The 15,103-nt window shown below is 45.2% G+C and overlaps 9 non-coding genes and 2 pseudogenes across 9 annotated transcripts; all 11 read right to left on the reverse strand.

Annotated features, from left to right (window-relative positions):
* Nucleotides 1-1,079: 1,079 nt before the first annotated feature.
* LOC141219870 (U2 spliceosomal RNA) lies at nt 1,080-1,270 on the reverse strand. The gene has a single exon (XR_012288246.1). It is a non-coding gene; the product is annotated as a U2 spliceosomal RNA (small nuclear RNA).
* A 1,111-nt stretch (nt 1,271-2,381) lies between these two features.
* LOC141219871 (U2 spliceosomal RNA) lies at nt 2,382-2,572 on the reverse strand. Its single transcript, XR_012288247.1, has one exon. It is a non-coding gene; the product is annotated as a U2 spliceosomal RNA (small nuclear RNA).
* A 1,115-nt stretch (nt 2,573-3,687) lies between these two features.
* Nucleotides 3,688-3,878, reverse strand: LOC141219873 (U2 spliceosomal RNA). The gene has a single exon (XR_012288249.1). It is a non-coding gene; the product is annotated as a U2 spliceosomal RNA (small nuclear RNA).
* A 1,113-nt stretch (nt 3,879-4,991) lies between these two features.
* LOC141219706 (U2 spliceosomal RNA) lies at nt 4,992-5,178 on the reverse strand. Its single transcript, XR_012288136.1, has one exon. It is a non-coding gene; the product is annotated as a U2 spliceosomal RNA (small nuclear RNA).
* A 2,953-nt stretch (nt 5,179-8,131) lies between these two features.
* Nucleotides 8,132-8,316, reverse strand: LOC141219615 (U2 spliceosomal RNA). The gene has a single exon (XR_012288072.1). It is a non-coding gene; the product is annotated as a U2 spliceosomal RNA (small nuclear RNA).
* A 524-nt stretch (nt 8,317-8,840) lies between these two features.
* Nucleotides 8,841-8,956, reverse strand: LOC141219733 (U2 spliceosomal RNA; annotated as a pseudogene).
* Nucleotides 8,957-10,070: 1,114 nt separating this feature from the next.
* Nucleotides 10,071-10,261, reverse strand: LOC141219874 (U2 spliceosomal RNA). Its single transcript, XR_012288250.1, has one exon. It is a non-coding gene; the product is annotated as a U2 spliceosomal RNA (small nuclear RNA).
* A 1,115-nt stretch (nt 10,262-11,376) lies between these two features.
* On the reverse strand, nt 11,377-11,567 carry LOC141219875 (U2 spliceosomal RNA). The gene has a single exon (XR_012288251.1). It is a non-coding gene; the product is annotated as a U2 spliceosomal RNA (small nuclear RNA).
* A 1,112-nt stretch (nt 11,568-12,679) lies between these two features.
* Nucleotides 12,680-12,870, reverse strand: LOC141219876 (U2 spliceosomal RNA). Its single transcript, XR_012288252.1, has one exon. It is a non-coding gene; the product is annotated as a U2 spliceosomal RNA (small nuclear RNA).
* A 1,115-nt stretch (nt 12,871-13,985) lies between these two features.
* LOC141219697 (U2 spliceosomal RNA) lies at nt 13,986-14,171 on the reverse strand. Its single transcript, XR_012288131.1, has one exon. It is a non-coding gene; the product is annotated as a U2 spliceosomal RNA (small nuclear RNA).
* Nucleotides 14,172-14,965: 794 nt separating this feature from the next.
* LOC141219743 (U2 spliceosomal RNA) lies at nt 14,966-15,057 on the reverse strand (annotated as a pseudogene).
* Between the last annotated feature and the right edge of the window lie 46 nt (nt 15,058-15,103).

Consider the following 15,103-nt stretch of genomic DNA (forward strand, 5'->3'; position numbering starts at 1 on the left):
ATCCTGAAAAGTCCATTTGTGGAGATGAGCTCCTGGACTCCCGTTAAGAAGACATGTTGTCAACCTCTAGATCCCTTACATGCCTGCACTTTTCGGCTTGCTGCTGCTGAAATCCACGCGTTTTAGATCTGCATAACTCCACCTCTTTAAACACAGCACCTTCACCCCCTGCTGTTCCCACCCGCCTCAACACCGTTGGAAGGGAGGAGAACCAATTAAGGCGGGGGGTGGGGTGGAACGAGCAGCTGTCTACCCTTAGCAGGAGGGCTCCTGATTACATACCTCTCCTGCTGCTGCTGCTGCTGGCTGTCCAGCAGCAGGCTGAAGGTGGCTGCTGCTGTGCACAGGTATATAAAGGCTCAGAGCCTATTATGACACGCGCAGCCAGCGTTCCATTGCCACATTCCATCTACTGCAGGCAGGATACCTGGCTGGCTGAATGTCGCTGAGAAGCACACAGAGACCGCCATAAGCAACAGTTTAACAGAATGCCACAGACTAATCAACCAAACTTTTTGGGTTGGGTTCTCTTTTATAGTCTGCAGGCATTAAATGAAAGAAGTCAGTGTTCCAGCAGAAGGAGACAACGTTTCAGAAAAAGGCATTGTAGCAAACCAAAAAAGAAATTTTAAGCGCAGCAGAGTAACCAGCGCACATACCTGTTAGCTCAGGTGAGTTTAAAAGGCTGCTGTTGATAACAAGGGCATTTGCTAAATAGATGGTGTGTGTGCAACAATATACTGAAAGGTCAATTATATTGTGCAGCTTATCTCACCACCTGTAGTTATTTAGGTGAAAGCTCCAAAATGCTTGCCTAATATGTCTGTTTATCCAAAAGGAAGTAAAAAGGGAGAGCTAGAAAGATAGCATTGCATCACATTACATGGCAATGCAATGCACAGTTGCTGAAGTTGAACCAAAATGAGCTTGTAATCTGGCTTCTGCAACTTTGAACATGAAAAATCCAATGAGGAGAAGAAAAGCAAAGCCAAAGAGTCCATCCCAAAATCTGACAAACAAGCAAAATGAACAAAAAACATTGAATTCAATTCTTTCTGATTTTAGAAACTGCATTAAAGAAGGGGTGCACCGGTCCTGGAGATACTGCAATACCAGGTCAATGCGTGGAGTGGACAGAGCAAGCTCTTTTTCCATCTCCCTGTTCTAAAAATCCATTTAATATATGGTCCCCAGATAGGGGACGTATCAGATATTAAACTGATAAGAACAGATACTACACTTGATCTTAGCCAAAAGGCCGAGAAGCGATAACCAGAATTGGTTTCAAACTACGGAGCCACCCAAGGATCCTGAAAAGTCCATTTGTGGAGATGAGCTCCTGGACTCCCGTTAAGAAGACATGTTGTCAACCTCTAGATCCCTTACATGCCTGCACTTTTCGGCTTGCTGCTGCTGCAATCCACGCGTTTTAGATCTGCATAACTCCACCTCTTTAAACACAGCACCTTCACCCCCTGCTGTTCCCACCCGCCTCAACACCGTTGGAAGGGAGGAGAACCAATTAAGGCGGGGGGTGGGGTGGAACGAGCAGCTGTCTACCCTTAGCAGGAGGGCTCCTGATTACATACCTCTCCTGCTGCTGCTGCTGCTGGCTGTCCAGCAGCAGACTGAAGGTGGCTGCTGCTGTGCACAGGTATATAAAGGCTCAGAGCCTATTATGACACACGCAGCCAGCGTTCCATTGCCACATTCCATCTACTGCAGGCAGGATACCTGGCTGGCTGAATGTCGCTGAGAAGCTCACAGAGACCGCCATAAGCAACAGTTTAACAGAATGCCACAGACTAATCAACCAAACTTTTTGGGTTGGGTTCTCTTTTATAGTCTGCAGGTATTAAATGAAAGAAGTCAGTGTTCCAGCAGAAGGAGACAACGTTTCAGAAAAGGCATTGTAGCAAACCAAAAAAGAAATTTTAAGCGCAGCAGAGTAACCAGCGCACATACCTGTTAGCTCAGGTGAGTTTAAAAGGCTGCTGTTGATAACAAGGGCATTTGCTAAATAGATGGTGTGTGTGCAACAATATACTGAAAGGTCAATTATATTGTGCAGCTTATCTCACCACCTGTAGTTATTTAGGTGAAAGCTCCAAAATGCTTGCCTAATATGTCTGTTTATCCAAAAGGAAGTAAAAAGGGAGAGCTAGAAAGATAGCATTGCATCACATTACATGGCAATGCAATGCACAGTTGCTGAAGTTGAACCAAAATGAGCTTGTAATCTGGCTTCTGCAACTTTGAACATGAAAAATCCAATGAGGAGAAGAAAAGCAAAGCCAAAGAGTCCATCCCAAAATCCGACAAGCAAAATGAACAAAAAACATTGAATTCAATTCTTTCTGATTTTAGAAACTGCATTAAAGAAGGGGTGCACCGGTCCTGGAGATACTGCAATACCAGGTCAATGCGTGGAGTGGACAGAGCAAGCTCTTTTTCCATCTCCCTGTTCTAAAAATCCATTTAATATATGGTCCCCAGATAGGGGACGTATCAGATATTAAACTGATAAGAACAGATACTACACTTGATCTTAGCCAAAAGGCCGAGAAGCGATAACCAGAATTGGTTTCAAACTACGGAGCCACCCAAGGATCCTGAAAAGTCCATTTGTGGAGATGAGCTCCTGGACTCCCGTTAAGAAGACATGTTGTCAACCTCTAGATCCCTTACATGCCTGCACTTTTCGGCTTGCTGCTGCTGCAATCCACGCGTTTTAGATCTGCATAACTCCACCTCTTTAAACACAGCACCTTCACCCCCTGCTGTTCCCACCCGCCTCAACACCGTTGGAAGGGAGGAGAACCAATTAAGGCGGGGGGTGGGGTGGAACGAGCAGCTGTCTACCCTTAGCAAGAGGGCTCCTGATTACATACCTCTCCTGCTGCTGCTGCTGCTGGCTGTCCAGCAGCAGACTGAAGGTGGCTGCTGCTGTGCACAGGTATATAAAGGCTCAGAGCCTATTATGACACGCGCAGCCAGCGTTCCATTGCCACATTCCATCTACTGCAGGCAGGATACCTGGCTGGCTGAATGTCGCTGAGAAGCTCACAGAGACCGCCATAAGCAACAGTTTAACAGAATGCCACAGACTAATCAACCAAACTTTTTGGGTTGGGTTCTCTTTTATAGTCTGCAGGCATTAAATGAAAGAAGTCAGTGTTCCAGCAGAAGGAGACAACGTTTCAGAAAAGGCATTGTAGCAAACCAAAAAAGAAATTTTAAGCGCAGCAGAGTAACCAGCGCACATACCTGTTAGCTCAGGTGAGTTTAAAAGGCTGCTGTTGATAACAAGGGCATTTGCTAAATAGATGGTGTGTGTGCAACAATATACTGAAAGGTCAATTATATTGTGCAGCTTATCTCACCACCTGTAGTTATTTAGGTGAAAGCTCCAAAATGCTTGCCTAATATGTCTGTTTATCCAAAAGGAAGTAAAAAGGGAGAGCTAGAAAGATAGCATTGCATCACATTACATGGCAATGCAATGCACAGTTGCTGAAGTTGAACCAAAATGAGCTTGTAATCTGGCTTCTGCAACTTTGAACATGAAAAATCCAATGAGGAGAAGAAAAGCAAAGCCAAAGAGTCCATCCCAAAATCCGACAAACAAGCAAAATGAACAAAAAACATTGAATTCAATTCTTTCTGATTTTAGAAACTGCATTAAAGAAGGGGTGCACCGGTCCTGGAGATACTGCAATACCAGGTCAATGCGTGGAGTGGACAGAGCAAGCTCTTTTTCCATCTCCCTGTTCTAAAAATCCATTTAATATATGGTCCCCAGATAGGGGACGTATCAGATATTAAACTGATAAGAACAGATACTACACTTGATCTTAGCCAAAAGGCCGAGAAGCGATAACCAGAATTGGTTTCAAACTACGGAGCCACCCAAGGATCCTGAAAAGTCCATTTGTGGAGATGAGCTCCTGGACTCCCGTTAAGAAGACATGTTGTCAACCTCTAGATCCCTTACATGCCTGCACTTTTCGGCTTGCTGCTGCTGCAATCCACGCGTTTTAGATCTGCATAACTCCACCTCTTTAAACACAGCACCTTCACCCCCTGCTGTTCCCACCCGCCTCAACACCGTTGGAAGGGAGGAGAACCAATTAAGGCGGGGGGTGAGGTGGAACGAGCAGCTGTCTACCCTTAGCAGGAGGGCTCCTGATTACATACCTCTCCTGCTGCTGCTGCTGGCTGTCCAGCAGCAGACTGAAGGTGGCTGCTGCTGTGCACAGGTATATAAAGGCTCAGAGCCTATTATGACACGCGCAGCCAGCGTTCCATTGCCACATTCCATCTACTGCAGGCAGGATACCTGGCTGGCTGAATGTCGCTGAGAAGCTCACAGAGACCGCCATAAGCAACAGTTTAACAGAATGCCACAGACTAATCAACCAAACTTTTTGGGTTGGGTTCTCTTTTATAGTCTGCAGGCATTAAATGAAAGAAGTCAGTGTTCCAGCAGAAGGAGACAACGTTTCAGAAAAGGCATTGTAGCAAACCAAAAAAGAAATTTTAAGCGCAGCAGAGTAACCAGCGCACATACCTGTTAGCTCAGGTGAGTTTAAAAGGCTGCTGTTGATAACAAGGGCATTTGCTAAATAGATGGTGTGTGTGCAACAAATATACTGAAAGGTCAATTATATTGTGCAGCTTATCTCACCACCTGTAGTTATTTAGGTGAAAGCTCCAAAATGCTTGCCTAATATGTCTGTTTATCCAAAAGGAAGTAAAAAGGGAGAGCTAGAAAGATAGCATTGCATCACATTACATGGCAATGCAATGCACAGTTGCTGAAGTTGAACCAAAATGAGCTTGTAATCTGGCTTCTGCAACTTTGAACATGAAAAATCCAATGAGGAGAAGAAAAGCAAAGCCAAATAGTCCATCCCAAAATCCGACAAACAAGCAAAATGAACAAAAAACATTGAATTCAATTCTTTCTGATTTTAGAAACTGCATTAAAGAAGGGGTGCACCGGTCCTGGAGATACTGCAATACCAGGTCAATGCGTGGAGTGGACAGAGCAAGCTCTTTTTCCATCTCCCTGTTCTAAAAATCCATTTAATATATGGTCCCCAGATAGGGGACGTATCAGATATTAAACTGATAAGAACAGATTTTTTTTTTTTTTTTTTTTTTTTCCACTCAGATTACAAGTCCCATATTTACCATTTCATGCTTTGCAATGATTTCCAAATGGTATTAGGTTGTTATCCATCATTGTGGGTCATATATCCATTTTTCCAATCTTATTTTATATATATACGTTTATATTATCACAATACAGTTATTCCATATTCTTTACATCACAACATTACAATCTTTACCATTACGATTTAAGGCAACATTCCTCTCTTCAGGCCATATGCTGCCAAGGCATTCAAAAGCCTTCCATCCAGAAACCGACCATCCCAAGCTTCTTCTACCTCTTTAGCCAACGACTGAGGTATTCTGTAAGTTGAAAAAAAACGATGCATATCGCTATAAATGTTATTCCACACTTTGCGCCTTAGACTAGCCTGACTCCCCCCTTCACAACTCTTTAGCATTTTCAACACTTCTTGTCTCTCCTCCATCTCCCTCATATTTTTTTCTGAAACATCCTTTGCTTTACTAGAGTCCTTCCCAGATGACAAAACTCCTTCAATTTCTTCTCTGGCTTCACATGCGACATCCTCTCTTTCTTCTTCACTAGTTTCTTCACCCTCCTCCTCCTCTTCCATATTACTTACAGCACCTTCCTTTTCATCCTGACTGGAGGACTCACTTTCCTCCTGATCTTCTGACTCCCTATCCACCTCCACTTCTTCTTCCAAGCTAGTATTTTCAATCTCAACGTCTGTGATATCACTCTCAGTATCTTCTTCCATATGATCACCTTCTTTTCTTATATCTCTTATTTGTTCCTCCTTCTTTTGAGATATGTTCTCTTCCGTTTCATCATGGGGGGCAGCTTCAGACTCTTCTTCTTTTCCATCTTCCTTGTCAACTGACTTCTCCTCCCTTTTATTGACAGGACAGCAATCATATAAATGACCACTGCCACCACATAGATTACATTTCTTACTTTTTTCACAATTCTCTGCCTTATGTCCCACTTCTTCACACTTGGCACACCACTGTAATGTACAGGAATCCTTTTCATGGCCATACTGTTTACAACGCCTACAAAACTTCGGCATACCTGTAAAGAACATATCTCCATTAACTGTCCCGATTTTGAATCTACTTGGTGGGAGTACCACAACACCATCCGAACTTTCCTTGAACTTGACCAGGAACCTCCACCTCGTGGTCCAAAAACCATATCGGTTAAACATTTTGCCAGCAGAACTCACTTTCTCACAGTACCGGGATAGAAAGGTCATGATCTCTTCTTCCAATATGAAAGGACTATACATCCTTATTACTATTAGCCTTTCCTTCCTAGGAAAATGCGACACAAAAAAAACACCTTCAAGTATCGAATCTTCCTTCACTAGATCCATTCTCTTCCAAAAGTCAGAAAAGATATCTTCTGAACAAAAAATAACATCATATATCCCTCTCTTCGGGAACTCCAACATAGACAAAACTTGTTCCATTTGAACTTCCAATAGTCCAAACAAAATCTTCTCTACCAAAAAAAACAAGCCAGACTTCTTCTTCTCTGGATCCAAAAAAATAAACCGCACTGCATTCTTCAATCTTGCAAAAACTGGGACCTCTTCACAGGTCAGCATATTTGGGCTTCTCCCGTCCATATCTTCACACCAAAGGTGGCAAAAATACTCCTCGCCTACTTAAAAAAAGCAGGCAGGCTGATCGCCCCTCGTTGCCCCGGGACTAATCCGGCTCCCCAAAAGCAGCAAGGGGGTGAAGCCGCACTGCTACATGCAGCGATCCCCCGAGGCCAAGGAGCCGGGTACCCAAGGCACCTCTCAGCCAAGACCAAGGCAGCAACCGGTAGATCACTGCACTTGATCTTAGCCAAAAGGCTGAGAAGCGATAACCAGAATTGGTTTCAAACTACGGAGCCACCCAAGGATCCTGAAAAGTCCATTTGTGGAGATGAGCTCCTGGACTCCCGTTAAGAAGACATGTTGTCAACCTCTAGATCCCTTACATGCCTGCACTTTTCGGCTTGCTGCTGCTGCAATCCACGCGTTTTAGATCTGCATAACTCCACCTCTTTAAACACAGCACCTTCACCCCCTGCTGTTCCCACCCGCCTCAACACCGTTGGAAGGGAGGAGAACCAATTAAGGCGGGGGGTGGGGTGGAACGAGCAGCTGTCTACCCTTAGCAGGAGGGCTCCTGATTACATACCTCTCCTGCTGCTGCTGCTGCTGGCTGTCCAGCAGCAGACTGAAGGTGGCTGCTGCTGTGCACAGGTATATAAAGGCTCAGAGCCTATTATGACACGCGCAGCCAGCGTTCCATTGCCACATTCCATCTACTGCAGGCAGGATACCTGGCTGGCTGAATGTCGCTGAGAAGCTCACAGAGACCGCCATAAGCAACAGTTTAACAGAATGCCACAGACTAATCAACCAAACTTTTTGGGTTGGGTTCTCTTTTATAGTCTGCAGGCATTAAATGAAAGAAGTCAGTGTTCCAGCAGAAGGAGACAACGTTTCAGAAAAGGCATTGTAGCAAACCAAAAAAGAAATTTTAAGCGCAGCAGAGTAACCAGCGCACATACCTGTTAGCTCAGGTGAGTTTAAAAGGCTGCTGTTTATAACAAGGGCATTTGCTAAATAGATGGTGTGTGTGCAACAATATACTGAAAGGTCAATTATATTGTGCAGCTTATCTCACCACCTGTAGTTATTTAGGTGAAAGCTCCAAAATGCTTGCCTAATATGTCTGTTTATCCAAAAGGAAGTAAAAAGGGAGAGCTAGAAAGATAGCATTGCATCACATTACATGGCAATGCAATGCACAGTTGCTGAAGTTGAACCAAAATGAGCTTGTAATCTGGCTTCTGCAACTTTGAACATGAAAAATCCAATGAGGAGAAGAAAAGCAAAGCCAAAGAGTCCATCCCAAAATCCGACAAACAAGCAAAATGAACAAAAAACATTGAATTCAATTCTTTCTGATTTTAGAAACTGCATTAAAGAAGGGGTGCACCGGTCCTGGAGATACTGCAATACCAGGTCAATGCGTGGAGTGGACAGAGCAAGCTCTTTTTCCATCTCCCTGTTCTAAAAATCCATTTAATATATGGTCCCCAGATAGGGGACGTATCAGATATTAAACTGATAAGAACAGATTTTTTTTTGATTGAAGCTGCATCCAAGGCACTGAAAAATGTGACCGAAGTCACACCAAAACAGCGCACGAGGCGAGGATTCATGTGGACCCTTCCCGGAGGAGAGGGTCCCCAATAAACCATCCCCATCCCTCCGAGCCAGAAGGCCACAGCGAGGGTCAGGGATCTCCGATGCTCTCCCTAGCCGAAGCCGGAGAAGAGCCGTTTTCGTGCTCCCAGCTTCCATCTAGGCTGCCACCCTAGTGGAGCTGGAGCCTGTGTTGGTTTCTCAGCCCAAAGCTGACCGGACCTCCGACCAGGTTTATAAAAATTCCCCTTCCTAGCCCGGAGGCCAGGAATAGGGGGGGTTGCTCAGAAAGTATGATTGGCAAAGGTGCGGCGTGCTACGAAGCCAAGTCTTTCTGGGGTTCCCAGTCCCAGTAAGCTTGGACTCCCACCAGGGCGCCTACTCCTGGGGCACATTGCTCCAAAGCCCTCACACTTACCCAGCCTAGTGACTTCAATCCTGGAGGGCCATGTTTTCCATCAGATAACTCTATGAGCCACCTGGCGTACTAACAAGTGCACCAAACCAGTGTGTAATATGCATCAATTTACTAGGGCAGCCCAAGGACAAAACTGCCTTTTCAAAAGATACTACACTTGATCTTAGCCAAAAGGCCGAGAAGCGATAACCAGAATTGGTTTCAAACTACGGAGCCACCCAAGGATCCTGAAAAGTCCATTTGTGGAGATGAGCTCCTGGACTCCCGTTAAGAAGACATGTTGTCAACCTCTAGATCCCTTACATGCCTGCACTTTTCGGCTTGCTGCTGCTGCAATCCACGCGTTTTAGATCTGCATAACTCCACCTCTTTAAACACAGCACCTTCACCCCCTGCTGTTCCCACCCGCCTCAACACCGTTGGAAGGGAGGAGAACCAATTAAGGCGGGGGGTGGGGTGGAACGAGCAGCTGTCTACCCTTAGCAGGAGGGTTCCTGATTACATACCTCTCCTGCTGCTGCTGCTGCTGGCTGTCCAGCAGCAGACTGAAGGTGGCTGCTGCTGTGCACAGGTATATAAAGGCTCAGAGCCTATTATGACACGCGCAGCCAGCGTTCCATTGCCACATTCCATCTACTGCAGGCAGGATACCTGGCTGGCTGAATGTCGCTGAGAAGCTCACAGAGACCGCCATAAGCAACAGTTTAACAGAATGCCACAGACTAATCAACAAACTTTTTGGGTTGGGTTCTCTTTTATAGTCTGCAGGCATTAAATGAAAGAAGTCAGTGTTCCAGCAGAAGGAGACAACGTTTCAGAAAAGGCATTGTAGCAAACCAAAAAAGAAATTTTAAGCGCAGCAGAGTAACCAGCGCACATACCTGTTAGCTCAGGTGAGTTTAAAAGGCTGCTGTTGATAACAAGGGCATTTGCTAAATAGATGGTGTGTGTGCAACAATATACTGAAAGGTCAATTATATTGTGCAGCTTATCTCACCACCTGTAGTTATTTAGGTGAAAGCTCCAAAATGCTTGCCTAATATGTCTGTTTATCCAAAAGGAAGTAAAAAGGGAGAGCTAGAAAGATAGCATTGCATCACATTACATGGCAATGCAATGCACAGTTGCTGAAGTTGAACCAAAATGAGCTTGTAATCTGGCTTCTGCAACTTTGAACATGAAAAATCCAATGAGGAGAAGAAAAGCAAAGCCAAAGAGTCCATCCCAAAATCCGACAAACAAGCAAAATGAACAAAAAACATTGAATTCAATTCTTTCTGATTTTAGAAACTGCATCAAAGAAGGGGTGCACCGGTCCTGGAGATACTGCAATACCAGGTCAATGCGTGGAGTGGACAGAGCAAGCTCTTTTTCCATCTCCCTGTTCTAAAAATCCATTTAATATATGGTCCCCAGATAGGGGACGTATCAGATATTAAACTGATAAGAACAGATACTACACTTGATCTTAGCCAAAAGGCCGAGAAGCGATAACCAGAATTGGTTTCAAACTACGGAGCCACCCAAGGATCCTGAAAAGTCCATTTGTGGAGATGAGCTCCTGGACTCCCGTTAAGAAGACATGTTGTCAACCTCTAGATCCCTTACATGCCTGCACTTTTCGGCTTGCTGCTGCTGCGATCCACGCGTTTTAGATCTGCATAACTCCACCTCTTTAAACACAGCACCTTCACCCCCTGCTGTTCCCACCCGCCTCAACACCGTTGGAAGGGAGGAGAACCAATTAAGGTGGGGGGTGGGGTGGAACGAGCAGCTGTCTACCCTTAGCAGGAGGGCTCCTGATTACATACCTCTCCTGCTGCTGCTGCTGCTGGCTGTCCAGCAGCAGACTGAAGGTGGCTGCTGCTGTGCACAGGTATATAAAGGCTCAGAGCCTATTATGACACGCGCAGCCAGCGTTCCATTGCCACATTCCATCTACTGCACGCAGGATACCTGGCTGGCTGAATGTCGCTGAGAAGCTCACAGAGACCGCCATAAGCAACAGTTTAACAGAATGCCACAGACTAATCAACCAAACTTTTTGGGTTGGGTTCTCTTTTATAGTCTGCAGGCATTAAATGAAAGAAGTCAGTGTTCCAGCAGAAGGAGACAACGTTTCAGAAAAGGCATTGTAGCAAACCAAAAAAGAAATTTTAAGCGCAGCAGAGTAACCAGCGCACATACCTGTTAGCTCAGGTGAGTTTAAAAGGCTGCTGTTGATAACAAGGGCATTTGCTAAATAGATGGTGTGTGTGCAACAATATACTGAAAGGTCAATTATATTGTGCAGCTTATCTCACCACCTGTAGTTATTTAGGTGAAAGCTCCAAAATGCTTGCCTAATATGTCTGTTTATCCAAAAGGAAGTAAAAAGGGAGAGCTAGAAAGATAGCATTGCATCACATTACATGGCAATGCAATGCACAGTTGCTGAAGTTGAACCAAAATGAGCTTGTAATCTGGCTTCTGCAACTTTGAACATGAAAAATCCAATGAGGAGAAGAAAAGCAAAGCCAAAGAGTCCATCCCAAAATCCGACAAACAAGCAAAATGAACAAAAAACATTGAATTCAATTCTTTCTGATTTTAGAAACTGCATTAAAGAAGGGGTGCACCGGTCCTGGAGATACTGCAATACCAGGTCAATGCGTGGAGTGGACAGAGCAAGCTCTTTTTCCATCTCCCTGTTCTAAAAATCCATTTAATATATGGTCCCCAGATAGGGGACGTATCAGATATTAAACTGATAAGAACAGATACTACACTTGATCTTAGCCAAAAGGCCGAGAAGCGATAACCAGAATTGGTTTCAAACTACGGAGCCACCCAAGGATCCTGAAAAGTCCATTTGTGGAGATGAGCTCCTGGACTCCCGTTAAGAAGACATGTTGTCAACCTCTAGATCCCTTACATGCCTGCACTTTTCGGCTTGCTGCTGCTGCAATCCACGCGTTTTAGATCTGCATAACTCCACCTCTTTAAACACAGCACCTTCACCCCCTGCTGTTCCCACCCGCCTCAACACCGTTGGAAGGGAGGAGAACCAATTAAGGCGGGGGGTGGGGTGGAACGAGCAGCTGTCTACCCTTAGCAGGAGGGCTCCTGATTACATACCTCTCCTGCTGCTGCTGCTGGCTGTCCAGCAGCAGACTGAAGGTGGCTGCTGCTGTGCACAGGTATATAAAGGCTCAGAGCCTATTATGACACGCGCAGCCAGCGTTCCATTGCCACATTCCATCTACTGCAGGCAGGATACCTGGCTGGCTGAATGTCGCTGAGAAGCTCACAGAGACCGCCATAAGCAACAGCTTAACAGAATGCCACAGACTAATCAACCAAACTTTTTGGGTTGGGTTCTCTTTTATAGTCTGCAGGCATTAAATGAAAGAAGTCAGTGTTCCAGCAGAAGGAGACAACGTTTCAGAAAAGGCATTGTAGCAAACCAAAAAAGAAATTTTAAGCGCAGCAGAGTAACCAGCGCACATACCTGTTAGCTCAGGTGAGTTTAAAAGGCTGCTGTTGATAACAAGGGCATTTGCTAAATAGATGGTGTGTGTGCAACAATATACTGAAAGGTCAATTATATTGTGCAGCTTATCTCACCACCTGTAGTTATTTAGGTGAAAGCTCCAAAATGCTTGCCTAATATGTCTGTTTATCCAAAAGGAAGTAAAAAGGGAGAGCTAGAAAGATAGCATTGCATCACATTACATGGCAATGCAATGCACAGTTGCTGAAGTTGAACCAAAATGAGCTTGTAATCTGGCTTCTGCAACTTTGAACATGAAAAATCCAATGAGGAGAAGAAAAGCAAAGCCAAAGAGTCCATCCCAAAATCCGACAAACAAGCAAAATGAACAAAAAACATTGAATTCAATTCTTTCTGATTTTAGAAACTGCATTAAAGAAGGGGTGCACCGGTCCTGGAGATACTGCAATACCAGGTCAATGCGTGGAGTGGACAGAGCAAGCTCTTTTTCCATCTCCCTGTTCTAAAAATCCATTTAATATATGGTCCCCAGATAGGGGACGTATCAGATATTAAACTGATAAGAACAGATACTACACTTGATCTTAGCCAAAAGGCCGAGAAGCGATAACCAGAATTGGTTTCAAACTACGGAGCCACCCAAGGATCCTGAAAAGTCCATTTGTGGAGATGAGCTCCTGGACTCCCGTTAAGAAGACATGTTGTCAACCTCTAGATCCCTTACATGCCTGCACTTTTCGGCTTGCTGCTGCTGCAATCCACGCGTTTTAGATCTGCATAACTCCACCTCTTTAAACACAGCACCTTCACCCCCTGCTGTTCCCACCCGCCTCAACACCGTTGGAAGGGAGGAGAACCAATTAAGGCGGGGGGTGGGGTGGAACGAGCAGCTGTCTACCCTTAGCAGGAGGGCTCCTGATTACATACCTCTCCTGCTGCTGCTGCTGCTGGCTGTCCAGCAGCAGACTGAAGGTGGCTGCTGCTGTGCACAGGTATATAAAGGCTCAGAGCCTATTATGACACGCGCAGCCAGCGTTCCATTGCCACATTCCATCTACTGCAGGCAGGATACCTGGCTGGCTGAATGTCGCTGAGAAGCTCACAGAGACCGCCATAAGCAACAGTTTAACAGAATGCAACAGACTAATCAACCAAACTTTTTGGGTTGGGTTCTCTTTTATAGTCTGCAGGCATTAAATGAAAGAAGTCAGTGTTCCAGCAGAAGGAGACAACGTTTCAGAAAAGGCATTGTAGCAAACCAAAAAAGAAATTTTAAGCGCAGCAGAGTAACCAGCGCACATACCTGTTAGCTCAGGTGAGTTTAAAAGGCTGCTGTTGATAACAAGGGCATTTGCTAAATAGATGGTGTGTGTGCAACAATATACTGAAAGGTCAATTATATTGTGCAGCTTATCTCACCACCTGTAGTTATTTAGGTGAAAGCTCCAAAATGCTTGCCTAATATGTCTGTTTATCCAAAAGGAAGTAAAAAGGGAGAGCTAGAAAGATAGCATTGCATCACATTACATGGCAATGCAATGCACAGTTGCTGAAGTTGAACCAAAATGAGCTTGTAATCTGGCTTCTGCAACTTTGAACATGAAAAATCCAATGAGGAGAAGAAAAGCAAAGCCAAAGAGTCCATCCCAAAATCCGACAAACAAGCAAAATGAACGAAAAACATTGAATTCAATTCTTTCTGATTTTAGAAACTGCATTAAAGAAGGGGTGCACCGGTCCTGGAGATACTGCAATACCAGGTCAATGCGTGGAGTGGACAGAGCAAGCTCTTTTTCCATCTCCCTGTTCTAAAAATCCATTTAATATATGGTCCCCAGATAGGGGACGTATCAGATATTAAACTGATAAGAACAGATTTTTTTTTTTTTTTTTTTTTTGAAAGCCCGAATTCGTGTACAAAACCCGAGTGCGCTTAAAAAAGTGACAAGTGCCACAAAAAAAGTGCACTAGGATGCTGGTCTTCTTGAAACCCTCTCCAAAAGGAGAAGGGTCCCCCAAACCATTCCCCGTCCCTCCGAGCCAAAAGGCCACAGCGAGGAACAGGGACAAAAAGCCACCTCCAGCCGAAGCCAGAGGCGACCCAATCTTACCCCCAGCACCTGCCCGAGTTCTCACCCGAGCAAGGCACTGGGAGCCAAAGACTGTGCTCCCCTCCCGGAAGAGGGGAGCCAACAACGCTCTCCTCCCGAAAGAGGAGAGCCAGGGGGGTTCAGGGGGGAGCGGAACCTGATGGCCACACACTCCCCCCCTAGACCTGCCAAGAGAGGAACCCGTAAGGGAACCGCATCCCGACAAAATCCTAGTAGGACGTGACACACGTGAATAAGTGGACACACAGTGACAAAGAAATTAAATAAATAGTGAAGGTTTCACAGTATAATACTGCCCGGACCTTCGACCGGGAATTGAAAAATTCCCCATCCTAAGGCCAGAAGGCCCGGAATAAGGGTGTGTGCGAAGAAAGAAAATTTGAAGTGCTTGTGCAAATGTGCCATAAACTCAAGTGGGGTTACCAATCCCAGTGAGTTAAGGCACCCCAGGGTCACCACTCCTGGGGCACTTCACACTTCGGGCTTTCGATCTTCCCCGGCCCAATGGCGTCGATCCTGGGGGGCCATGCTTTCCACCAGATGACTATATTAGCCACCTGGCGTACTAACAAGCGCCTAAACCCCAGTGTGCATAATGTATCAATCTACTAGGGCGGACAACATCCAAAACCGCCTTTTCGAAAGATACTACACTTGATCTTAGCCAAAAGGCCGAGAAGCGATAACCAGAATTGGTTTCAAACTACGGAGCCACCCAAGGATCCTGAAA

This window comes from Phyllobates terribilis, unplaced genomic scaffold (genome assembly GCF_046119375.1).
Source record: "Phyllobates terribilis strain yellow unplaced genomic scaffold, ASM4611937v1 Scaffold_277__1_contigs__length_2500907, whole genome shotgun sequence".
NCBI lineage: Eukaryota > Metazoa > Chordata > Amphibia > Anura > Dendrobatidae > Phyllobates > Phyllobates terribilis.